Here is an 11,619-nt window from a genome sequence, read left to right as displayed (position 1 = left end):
CCAATTGTAATTTTACACACTACAATTCTTGCCCTATACCATTGCAACTCCTTCCTCAGCAACCTGTAGAGAAGTCTTCCCAAAGTTGGGTAGAGGGAGTTCTGTCGTTCCCCCCGTGCGGGGGAACGACAGAACTCCCTCTACCCAACTTTTAGGATTTGGGAGCTCGTCCCCCCATTGTTCTGATCCCTCCTCCTTCTTGGGAAGTGGGAGGATCCCGAGAAGGCGTCGCAAAAGGGAGAATTGTTCTTGAGCTCAGTCATCCAAAAACGGCCTTTCAATGTGAGAACTTGGGGAGCCGAAGAAAATGTCGGTGGCATCGCAGTAAATTAACTAAAGCAGCGAGGCTTTAGAGGGAAAAGTAAAACCGTTAAAAGTGTTTTTGTCGGACTAAACTCAAAGCAGAAGAGAGGCGAATAGAAGATCAACGGGGTGTGAACACCAAATATAGCAGTTTTTTTGGTAAGTTTTATCCCTTCAAATTGGTCCATGTTTTTGTGCGATTCCGCGACGGGATATTAACGTGTTATAAAGTTGTAGATACATTAAGGCTACGCACGTTAATGCAAAGTTTCAGGCTAGGCACGCATTGCTTTTTAAAATGATTTATTTCATAAATATTGAAAGATTTGTTTTGAAGATTTGTTTTATCTGAGACTAGTTACTATGTTGCAAGTTTAGGACTTGGGTACTTCGATAGCAACATTGTATCGTTTCTCGCTGGGTGATGATGTCCAAAAAACTTTTTCAACAAGTTTTTTTTTTTAGTAAATCAGTGATCTGTATTCGGCCTTTTAGTAACGGTCGCTGTGGTTATTTTATACGATGTGTATGTAACTCATTAATTAGAAAACATAACTTTGTTATGGGGGTCTTTAGCTTGTTGCTGATGGAACGGGGAACCTGCGTCCATTATTTTCCCCATTTATTCGTTGCATTTCTGGCAAAAATCCTCAGGCACAATACGGATAACTGCCTAGAACACGTTTTTGGGGGTAACTTGGCCAGAAAAACATGTTTGGTGGACAACACATCCCGTTTTTGAGAGAAAATGTGTGTGTTATTTTGCAGGCCTCAGCCTATATCCCCAGTTGTAACCGGAAGACTCGCCCCCATTTGTTTCGCGGACCAGCGGTATTTGTTTTTTTTACTGAGGATAACGTTAGAAATAATTTAGGGTTTAGGCATAGTTTTACTGAGGTTTAAGTTTAGGAATAAGGTTAAGTTTTGGCACCGTTTTACTGAGATTACGTTGTGGAATAAGGTTAGGTTTTAGGCATAGTTTACGTTTAGGAATAGCCTACCAGGTGAATACCGCTGGATTTGCCCCGGGTCGACTGTGTTTTGGGGCGAGCGTTTTGGTATTCGTCCCATAGGGTAACTGAAAACAGACATAGTTATAGCGCTGCCAGATTTCCTCTCCATATCATTGGTTCCATGCCTACATTTTCTTTATTGGTCTGTTTCTGCACAAAATGGACATAGCAGACTTTATTATTCGCATGATGCAAGCTATAACACCACTAATTGTGTGCTTTTCTAAAGCCCCTGCTCCCCCTATCACCACCAAACCAAACTCCTAGTGGAAGAATAACCTAATTAGGGCCTACAATAAATTGACAGCTGCTCAGCTATTCTCTCAAGCATCAATGCCATGGAATGCATCTTGTATATAGCTGTCATCGTGGCTGCTCTGAATACGTTTGATACCACCCTCGTCTTATTCAGGAATGGTTTAATGGGAAATTGTTTGTCTTAATCCCGGTGCTGCTAATGAGCAGTGTTGCCATATTTTGTGAGAGAAATAAGCAACCAGGTCAATGAAAACGAGCCCCAAAAGAAGCGAATAGGCTACGGCCATTTGAAAATAGCCAATCTACAAGCTCACAACGCGTCGTGGTTGTGAGCTTGTAGATCTGCTATATTCAACAAAAGAAAAAAAAATCTTGACATTTTGGAACATTTTTACAACACAAATCCCTGGCACAAAATATTTTCAGATGGGCGGTCTGTGGACAAAATTAATACATATTAATATGGGGGAGCTTGTCATGAAAATGTTTGAGAACCACTGGTTTAAACATAATTTAGGAAACAAGACCAAATAAGCAACTACACTTTAGAAACAACAAACAAGCCCAAAAAACCGCAACCACCAATATTTAACCAGCAACTTTACAGAAAAAGTAAGTCGCTTATAATAAGCGGACATGGCAACACTGCTCTCCGCCAGGGTGTCAGTCACTCGGCGTCCGCGGGGGGCATTGAGGGGGGGATGCAGGAACAGCCGCAGGGGCTCAAGTTTCAAACCCCAGGTGTCGTTTTTGTTATTTGGATTACATTGAGTCTTGACTGGCTCGCCTGGTAGAAACCTCGGCAGTTCGGTGACAGACATGGCATCAGACAAGAGGCGTGATTGTTCGGGCTGAATCAATGTCAGTTAGATTAAGAGTCGAAACGAATAGGGCTGGCCTCTTCCAATTAGGCCCTGCCGCATCATGGGAATTAATTTGGCTTGCCCATACTATGATTGGCGACGGCTCCTCTCAGATAGAAAGGAGGTCTTGTTGTTTAGTTGTTGTTGATCATTGGCGGTCGGGTGGATCAAAGTTGAACTAATTGATTCCAGTCTGATTATCTGCTTGGCGTTCACAGTCATTTGACCTTATTTGGTTGCTTATGAGGACCCATTAGCCATGCGCCGATGAACGCACAGATTCAAGACTGCTGTCCCCTGCCAAAACCTTAGCAATTAACTGGAAGTAGACACGCACTCTCAGCTACATTGGTCAGACCGCTTTTAGGGGGAAATAAAGGGCAGATTAATTCTGTGGCTTTGGCCTTTGGTTAATGAAGAGATGAGTGTTCTGATCAGCTTATGGGAACTTTAGGACATTAGACCATTTATGTGTCATGGCCTAAGTCTGTGTGTGGACCCTAGATAGGCCTATACTGTACAGTATATGCTATTTTGGTGGGGACAGGCCATCTTATATTGGGTCTTTGCTTCGCTTAAAGAGTGTTGCATTGAATTGGATTGTAGCCTACCTTTTGATTTGGATCATGGATGTATAATAAGATACGTCTCCCCTATCCCTTAGCATAGGCTTTAACTTGTTTCACTGTTGAGTTGTTTTTTAAATCATTCACATGGATAACTTATCTGAAATCCACGATAACAAAACAAGGAACAAGTAATGATGCCACATTGATGGACATTTATCCATCAATTGATTGATATCTACCGTTTGACCCGGGTGTTTTGTTTATTGTTACTGTATTGTAAAGTTCAGGATGTGTTGGTGTATTGTTATTTCAGAGGGTGTGACGTTTTTGATAATTGACAAAAGCAGAAAAAGTCCTACCTGAGGGCGTGCTTTCATCTCAAAGACAGCAGGTATACTCATGCAGTCATAACAGCCTGCAGGCACAAATCTATGGGCCTGTCTGTGTGTGTATGTGTTAGGTCCTGTCCAATCAGGATGATCTCTTTATACTGGAATGCTGCCTGTCATTCTGGCCCTGAATCTCTCTCAACTTAAACTTAAACTTATGTTCAACTTAAAGTTTATTGTAAAAAGAGTGGAAGAATTTTTTTCCTGTATAATAAGTCTCCACAAATTGCAGTTACAAAATAGTCATTTTTAATAATAATCATAAGAAGAGGAAATGTCAATTAACAAAACAGCAACAATATCAAATATACATTGGACGTGTGTACTCAAAACGAAATAAAGATAAGGCAGAGAGAGTACCTCAGTCAGTCTTTTGTGCAAGAAGAGACCACATAGCAGCAGCTATCAATATGAAATGTGTGGGAATTTATGGAGTATATTCACGGCCATATACATTCACAGTACATACACAGAGTGCTAATGTCAGTGTAATAAGGGCAATGGAGTCAGTGTACTCACACAGTCATAAAGTCAGGACATCACCTGTACAGTCCTGTGTTATAACTGTATTTTAGAGACAGAATTAATGAGATGGGAACACAGTGAAAACGTGTGGGAGAGGAAGGTAGTTTATACTTTTCATATTTCAGACAGTTTTGTTTTGCTGGGATAATATGCTTTTCATAAACCAAGCCAACACACTCATCGCCAAATAAGGCTGCATGATTTCTCAGAGCTGAACATTATTGGCCTGTTGACATACGGTGCATTAGGCCTGGTGCGCTGACAGATTGTAGACTGGGGCTTGGCCTGGGCTAGGTGCCCTGGAGGGGGATTCTGTGTCCAGTCAGGCATGGATATACCAAAGCGGGACACCTGGAGCACCAGGTGGCCAGGGTCCAGTCTCCTCCCTTGGGGCTACATGCATACCTCTCCATTCTCTCTCCCCCTCCAGCCATGCTCCCTGCAGCACAGAGATGGGAGGAATGTGACATGAAACAGGGTGATGGTGAAAGTTTATTCTGACAGGGAGTTGGAGGACCTCACAATGTATGTAAATGACCACGTAGAATTGAATTATAACGGGGGGGGGGGGGGGGCAGGTTGTGTGGAGAGGACATGATTGCAGGAGGGACTAGGAAATGGTAGATGAATTAGTTGAGATGAAGAAAGATGGTGGAGAGATGTTCTTCTGAGTTGTGCTTCTACTAGCTTTCCCCAAGGCAATCTTGGTATTATTAGTATTATTGTAAGTATTATTCTAAGAATTATTGAAATAATTTGATCTTTTTGGCATCTTCGCTCATTGTGATAAAAAAAGATCTAATACAGATTATCTGAAGCGTATTAAAGCAATTGAGCTGATTTGTTCCAGTACTTAAGGCAAAACGTTAAGCCCCTGATTGGATAATAAAGTTACCTCCACCATTGCACACACGCACACAATGTGTTGTTTGTCATAGTGAGTCTGTTAGATCATTGATCAACTCCAGACACTGGTAAGTAAGCAGTGTGTGTGTGTCTGTGTGCACACAGACAAATAGCCCTGTGTGTGCTGTGTAGATATTTGGACAAAGATTAGTGGAGTGTTAGAACGAGCCAAGAGAAACCCAGACACCCTCTTGTAGATCATTCAGACACGAGCGCAAGATAGCACTCTGACTGCTGTGACCATTCACTTTCTACGTCTCCAATCTGTGTACACACGCACACACACACACACACACACACACACACACACACACACACACACACACACACACACACACACACACACACACACACACACACTCACACTCACACTCACACTCACACTCACACACTTACTTACTTTTCGGAATTGAGTTAATTTGATGTATTTTGCCTTGCATAATCGCAGAAGGAAAAAAAGCATTACAGCCTAGGACATTACCTCATCCACTCTCGTATGTCTATTTGAATAGTGGTGTGTTTGTTTGCGTCTGTGGAACTGTCCTGAAGGAGCTGGTAAAATTACCAGAAAAGTAAAGAATGTTGAAGAAAACTGAGGCTGCGTTCAAAGAGAGTAACCGATAATAAGACGAATAAGATGTTGCCCTAGAGAGAGAAACTCATCATTGAAGAATGTTCGAACTGGCAGGAGAAGACATGATTCAACAGAATAAATCATTGGGCACCAGATTAGTTCGTTAGTGGGGCCCCTGAGGTTATCACTACTGGAATTTTCCATCGACAGTACTCCTCTGTTTGCCGGCCAACAATGTGTGATGGGGAAACATGTGAGATTTTATTTTATGATTTTGCAGAGCCCCCCGGCCCCCCCCCCCCACCCCGGGGACAAACGGAATCCATGGGCTTTGACTGACAGGACAAATGGCAGCGTTTCTGCTCTGCATTGCCATGTCTCTTTCCCTCTCACGCACACATTATCGAAGTGTATGCACATGCATGCTCATACAGTACACATATGCACGCTAATCCAGCTCCTGAAACTGAGAGCTTTCTTTGAAACGAGGCTTCTCCAGCTGTTTCGGCTCTTATAGACCCCGGCAGCTTTCATTTTATAACCATGGAATACCCAGTGTGTAACTGCTTCATCTAGAACACAGTTGACATTCTACTCAGCACAATCATCCATGCTAGTTTATCCAGGAGGCTAAATGAACACTGATTTTTGCTGTGTACCCCTTCTGTGCCCCTTCTGTCATGCGTCATCTTCTTCCCACCATCACATCGCCTGATTGATTAGTTAGTTATCTCACTCCTCTAATCTTCACATAACATCATCCCTCTGTTCTGTTCTGTAACTGTTTCCCATCAACCCTTTCTCTCTTGACTATCAAGAGCTTTCTAAAGACATTCTCATGTCTGTTTTTCACATGATGGTGAAATATTTATCCATTCCATCGTTTCTCTCTCTCTCCATCTGTCTCTCTCTCGCTCTGCCTTATCTCAAAAATTTCTAATGCCTCATATCTGGTTTTCATATAACATTTCACTTTATCCATTCATGCCCCCCCCCCCCCTCTTTCCTCTCTATTCTTCATCTCCCAGAGAGAGTTGCAGGGGAGTCAGGCCAGCGAGCCTGGGTCTCAGTTCCTGCTGAATAATGGGCAGAAATTGCTCTTGATTTATAATTGGTTCCATTCACTCTGATGCATGAGCTGCCAAAGCGACTAGAGGCCCCTTTCTCTCTCCCCCACCCCTTCTCTTTCTGTCTCTCCCCCTCTACACCCTCTCCCCCTTTTTGCTGGAACACACCAGGCTTATATATGTATGGGTGAATATATCTTATGTGCGTCTACATGTTATTAGCGAGTATGAACGTCTGCGGCTGCACGCATTGTGCTCATTCTGTTATATCTCGTAGTGCGCGGATAAGCGGGGCCGCCTAGCGTTTCTGTTGACATTTGGTGCTGGAAAAACTTCCTGAGGTTTGCATATTTATGTGCTTCTGTGAGTATACTTTTACCATGTAATAGGAGCTTGTGTGATTGCTAGCTTATGTCTCAGCAAGCGTGCGTGCGTGAGCATTTGTGAGAGAAACTGGGAAAGAATGGGCATGTGTAACTTGTGTGTGTGAAAAAACACTGGGCATTAGGTATAGATTTCTTCCAGTGGTATATGGGAATGATTAGGTACACAGTAAAATCCAGAATGTCAACTTAACTCTGAAAGCGTCTCGTAGGGTCCATTTGCACACTTTCAGAGTTAAATTGACATTTGCTTTTACTGTGTGTACTGTGTGAGTATATTATGAACTGAGACTTTTGGCTGTTGGTGAAAGCTTCTCAGAAATGGTCTGCCTTCCCCTGAGAGGTTCAACACACACTACACTGTGTGTTGAACACACACACACACACACACACACACACACACACACACACACACACACACACACACACACACACACACACACACACACACACACACACACACACACACACACACACACACACACACACACACACACACACACACACACACACACACACACACACACACACACACTTTGGAATATTGGACTTAACATAGCATTTGTTGTCCATACGGTGTGAAGGAAACAATGAAAACCGCTAAGACGGTGTATGTGCGTGCTGTTTGCAAGGGGTATCTGGTTCGAGGTCCCTCAGGAGGCACCAGCCTGTTCCCATGGTCCTGGTAGGCACGTTGGCATCCCACGCCATGCAGAGGAATGTGGGCGGGTGGATTTGCCGTGGCATCATAATTAGCTCTCTCTAGTTAATTCGGCCTTGTTATCTAAATTATGCAAATGCAGCGGTGCCTAATTGATTTGAATGCTCCCAACACCCCCCCCCCCCCCTTTCTACACGCACACATACTCCCCTTCGTGCCTGATCTCTCTTGTTAATCCTTGAGACGCTCTGTAGCTCGTTAGTGTTGGGGGGAGGGTGGTGGGCATATAGCTCGTTAATACTTTGTGAAGGGCATGCATGTGAGTGGGGGGGGCACATTCTCAACCTCGTTAGAGATGCTTAGATGCTTTTGATGTGTAATTTTATGGCATGAGAATGAGTGATGTCTCAAGTGGAGGATTTAGGTCCCCCCCCCACCACCAGCACCACCACCTCCCTTCCACCTGTTGAGCACGGTCCTGTTGCCAAGATAAGATTCCACAATGTTCTGTTCCTTGTCCAAGAAAGCTCAGGCCCAAGATAGTGGAGCGATAGTTGAGAATAGATTTTTTGCATCTGGTCTTTGCCAAAGTGTTTGCATGTGTGTATGAAGTACAGTACAGCTTTTAAGTCGTTTTAAGTGGACAGTCACAGCACAGTCCCAGATGTAGTGATCACTGATGAGTGACAAAAATAACTTTTTTTTTTATTCCTATATTATATTTGACCAAAACAAATCACATTTAAATGAAAACATCTCTCTCAGACACCAAGTTTCTTCTCCAGGGTCTTAACCCTTTATGTTGTAGAAATCAGTAGACGACTACAGCAAAATGCCCACAAAACACACAGTGCCACCCAGCCCAGTGTTAGAAGAAGGAGATCTATGTAGATGATGGTGCTGCCAAAGTAATGTCTTTCAGTTGGTAAAGATAATGGGCGGCCATATTTTCTAAAGGTTGAAACTCTTAAAGGACGACTACACCCATTTTCAACCTATCTTCATATAATTGGTCCTCACTAATGCTCATGATAAAATGGTCCAATTCTTTTCCTACTTGGTCTGTGTCTCATAGGAGGGCTGTGGACACTTCAGAAACCCGCCTACCAGTGACATCATCATTAGGCAGGTTTTTTTTTCTTCTAAATTTTATTTAGATTTTTTTGAACGCAATAACAATGGCATCCATTATAGCATGCTAACTTTCCAGGAATAGAAAGACCCATCGATGATGTCACTGGTAGGCGGGTTTCTGAACTGTCCACAGCCTTCCTCTGAGACACAGACAGAGTAGACAAAAATGGTACCATATTATAATGAGCATTTAGTGAGGACCAATTATATGAAGATAGGTTGAAAATGGGTGAAGTCGTCCTTTGACTATAAAACCTGCTGCCTCTCTTGTCTTCACCGGTGGTTGTAGTGGTGCTTGTAGCGCTGTGTTGGCACGTTGTTGTGGTGTTTGTTCAGTACTCGAGCCAGTCAGTATTACACTCTTTCCTCTTCAACGCAACCCCCCTGCGCAACACATTGACAGAGTGCAGGGGGAAATATTGTCGGGGACATTCAGGGACAGTCTTTAACACGCGCTCCCTCAAACACACCCTCTCATTGACCAGGCAGCTCTCTCCTCTTGCTCGCCTGCCAGTTGACATCCTCCCTATTAATTCGGATTCCCGTTCTGCCCACTACAACCCCCCCCCCCCCCCTCAAACTTTCCACCTAGTAGCCCCCCTTCCTCCCTTCACCCATCTCACATCAATCCCGAAAGCCCTACTCCACTCTACTCTCAAACTTCGTGGTCATTGAACCCCCCCCTCGTCTTCTCTCTCCTCTTTGGCCATTGAGCAGGACCCATCAGCTCTTCCCCGGGACCCTTCAGAGTAGCGTCTCCCCTTTTCTCCGGGGGTCCGCGGGGGCCTTTGTCTGCGTGCCGGCTCACTGCTTTACAATGACTCTACACTCTATTAAGGTGCGTTCTGCCTGTTAGTGTCGCCCGGGGCAACCGGCCTCCCGCATGGCAGCTATGCGGCAGCGGCATTGTGGGCCCGCGGGCCGGGCCCGGGGGCGGTTGAACCCCGGCACTCCTCACACTTGACACCGCATGTGTTTATCTAAAGAGGGGGGGTGGGAGCTTTGTGGTGTTTGGAGAACCCCGAAGAAGGGGTGGGGGTGGGGGTTGTAAGAGGACATAAAATGGTGGGTAGAAATGGAGAGAGGCATGAGATGTGTTTGTGGGGGGGGTAATAAATATTCAACAGCTCAACTCCTCAGGAGGAGTTACTACCCTTCTCTTCCCTTCCACCCTCCTCCTCCTGCTCCTCACTGTCGTCCTCTTCTCCATGCCAGAAAGCAGATGGAATGTGAGAGCTCTGGGAGGAGGCTCCGGCGTGGTTTTATCCAATTAGCAGGGTTGTCAAAATGAATTTATCCACGGAGGCAGGGGGACAATGGGGCCGGGCAGTGGCCCCCCAGGGGAAACCAGGGGCCCCGGTTCCTCACGTAAGCACGCTCATAATAAACGTTAATCGAGTGACTCTCTCTCTCACACACAGGCATGTTGTGGACATGCATGCATTGCATACCCATGCACACCATGGGCCCATATATTGAGATACATGCCCCCCCCAACATTACTTTCTTATACCAGTGGTTCTCAATTTTTTTCATGTCAAGGACCCCCAAAATGATATGTATTTGGCTGCGGCCCCCATCTCAAAATATTTTTTCCAGGGACCCCCAGAAGCAAAGATTTGAGTGTTCGCTTTAAAAAAATATGTTTTCAAAGGCAGAGCTTGTATATCTGCTATTTTTGAATAGCCAAAGTATAAAACGTTAAAGTGGTTAAAATTATTGTGATCCTATATTAACACATTTTGCCAGGGACCCCCTGGAACCCCCCCCAGGACCCCTGTTTTGCCTTTCTTTCACTTTCACATCCAAACCCAAGTCCTCATGCATAGACGCACTATTTTAAAAAGTTCTTACAGCAGAGGCACACCCCCACACCTACTGTACATGTACCACCATTTGTCAAGTTATGCAACACTGTACCCTCTAAGTATGGGAACACGTACCATGATAACACCCATAATTCATATTATCATACTACTCCCATAAGACAACAGACTGATTCAAATGCCTTCACAGAAACTCACCACTCCTTTTCCTCAGCACTCACTGACACACAACTATGTTCTCCAGAAACCACGGAGCTACTCCCACAAAGTATCTGCTGCCGTGCAAAGTTGTGCCTCGGTGTAAAGACTGTAACACACACGCACACACGCACACACGCACACACGCACACACACACACACACACACACACACACACACACACACACACACACACACACACACACACACACACACACACACACACACACACACACACACACACACACACCACACACACCCACACACACATTCTGGTGAGTCCTAAATCAGTGGAGCCGTCTGTGTGTATGCTCTGGTTTTTATCAGTCTCGCTGTTGCGGAGGAGTCTCTCTGCCTCTCTCTGTGACTCCAGGCCTGGAATGGATGGATGGAAAAAGTTGGACATAGATGTCAGGCCAACTTTTCATCTTGAGACAGGGTATCTGCTAAGCAAACACAGGACCCAGCTGACTAATGAATCACACAGACAGGCTCAGTGAGGGGGGAGTGCTGTACAAGCCAGGTCCCTCCAATACACAATACAATAATTATCACAAGGCTTGTGTTCCTGACATATAGGACACATTCTGAGACAGGTTTTGGACATCAAAATTTATTGGTGACGTAAATGAGGACAGAATTGGTGTCCCTAATTTGATTTTTACCTCAGTTTTGTAAGGTTAGTGTTGGATCTGTTTGATTGGTTATGGATGGTTAAGATTAGGGTATGGAGAAATCAAGAATGCCATGCAGTGTCCCAAAAGTTTGCAAAACCAACGCGTGTGTGTGTGTGTGTGTGTGTGTGTGTGTGTGTGTGTGTGTGTGTGTGTGTGTGTGTGTGTGTGTGTGTGTGTGTGTGTGTGTGTGTGTGTGTGTGTGTGTGTGTGTGTGTGTGTGTGTGTGTGTGTGTGTGTGTGTGTGCAAAATAGAAGACAGGTGCCAGAAAACAC

General features: G+C 44.6%; 1 protein-coding gene across 2 annotated transcripts in view; it reads left to right on the top strand.

Annotated features, from left to right (window-relative positions):
* Positions 1–276: 276 nt before the first annotated feature.
* Positions 277–11,619, top strand: part of boc (BOC cell adhesion associated, oncogene regulated) — a 32,087-nt gene continuing 20,744 nt past the window's right edge. For both annotated transcript variants that reach the window (XM_080417926.1, XM_080417925.1), the window contains exon 1: positions 277–462. The gene's annotated coding sequence lies outside the window, so the exon portion shown is untranslated. The remainder of the gene's footprint in view (positions 463–11,619) is intronic.

Source organism: Gymnoscopelus braueri (assembly GCF_963280865.1).
Source record: "Gymnoscopelus braueri genome assembly, chromosome: 21".
NCBI classification, from domain to species: domain Eukaryota; kingdom Metazoa; phylum Chordata; class Actinopteri; order Myctophiformes; family Myctophidae; genus Gymnoscopelus; species Gymnoscopelus braueri.
Note: the sequence above shows the minus strand (reverse complement) of the source record. Positions and strands in the feature narration are given on the sequence as shown.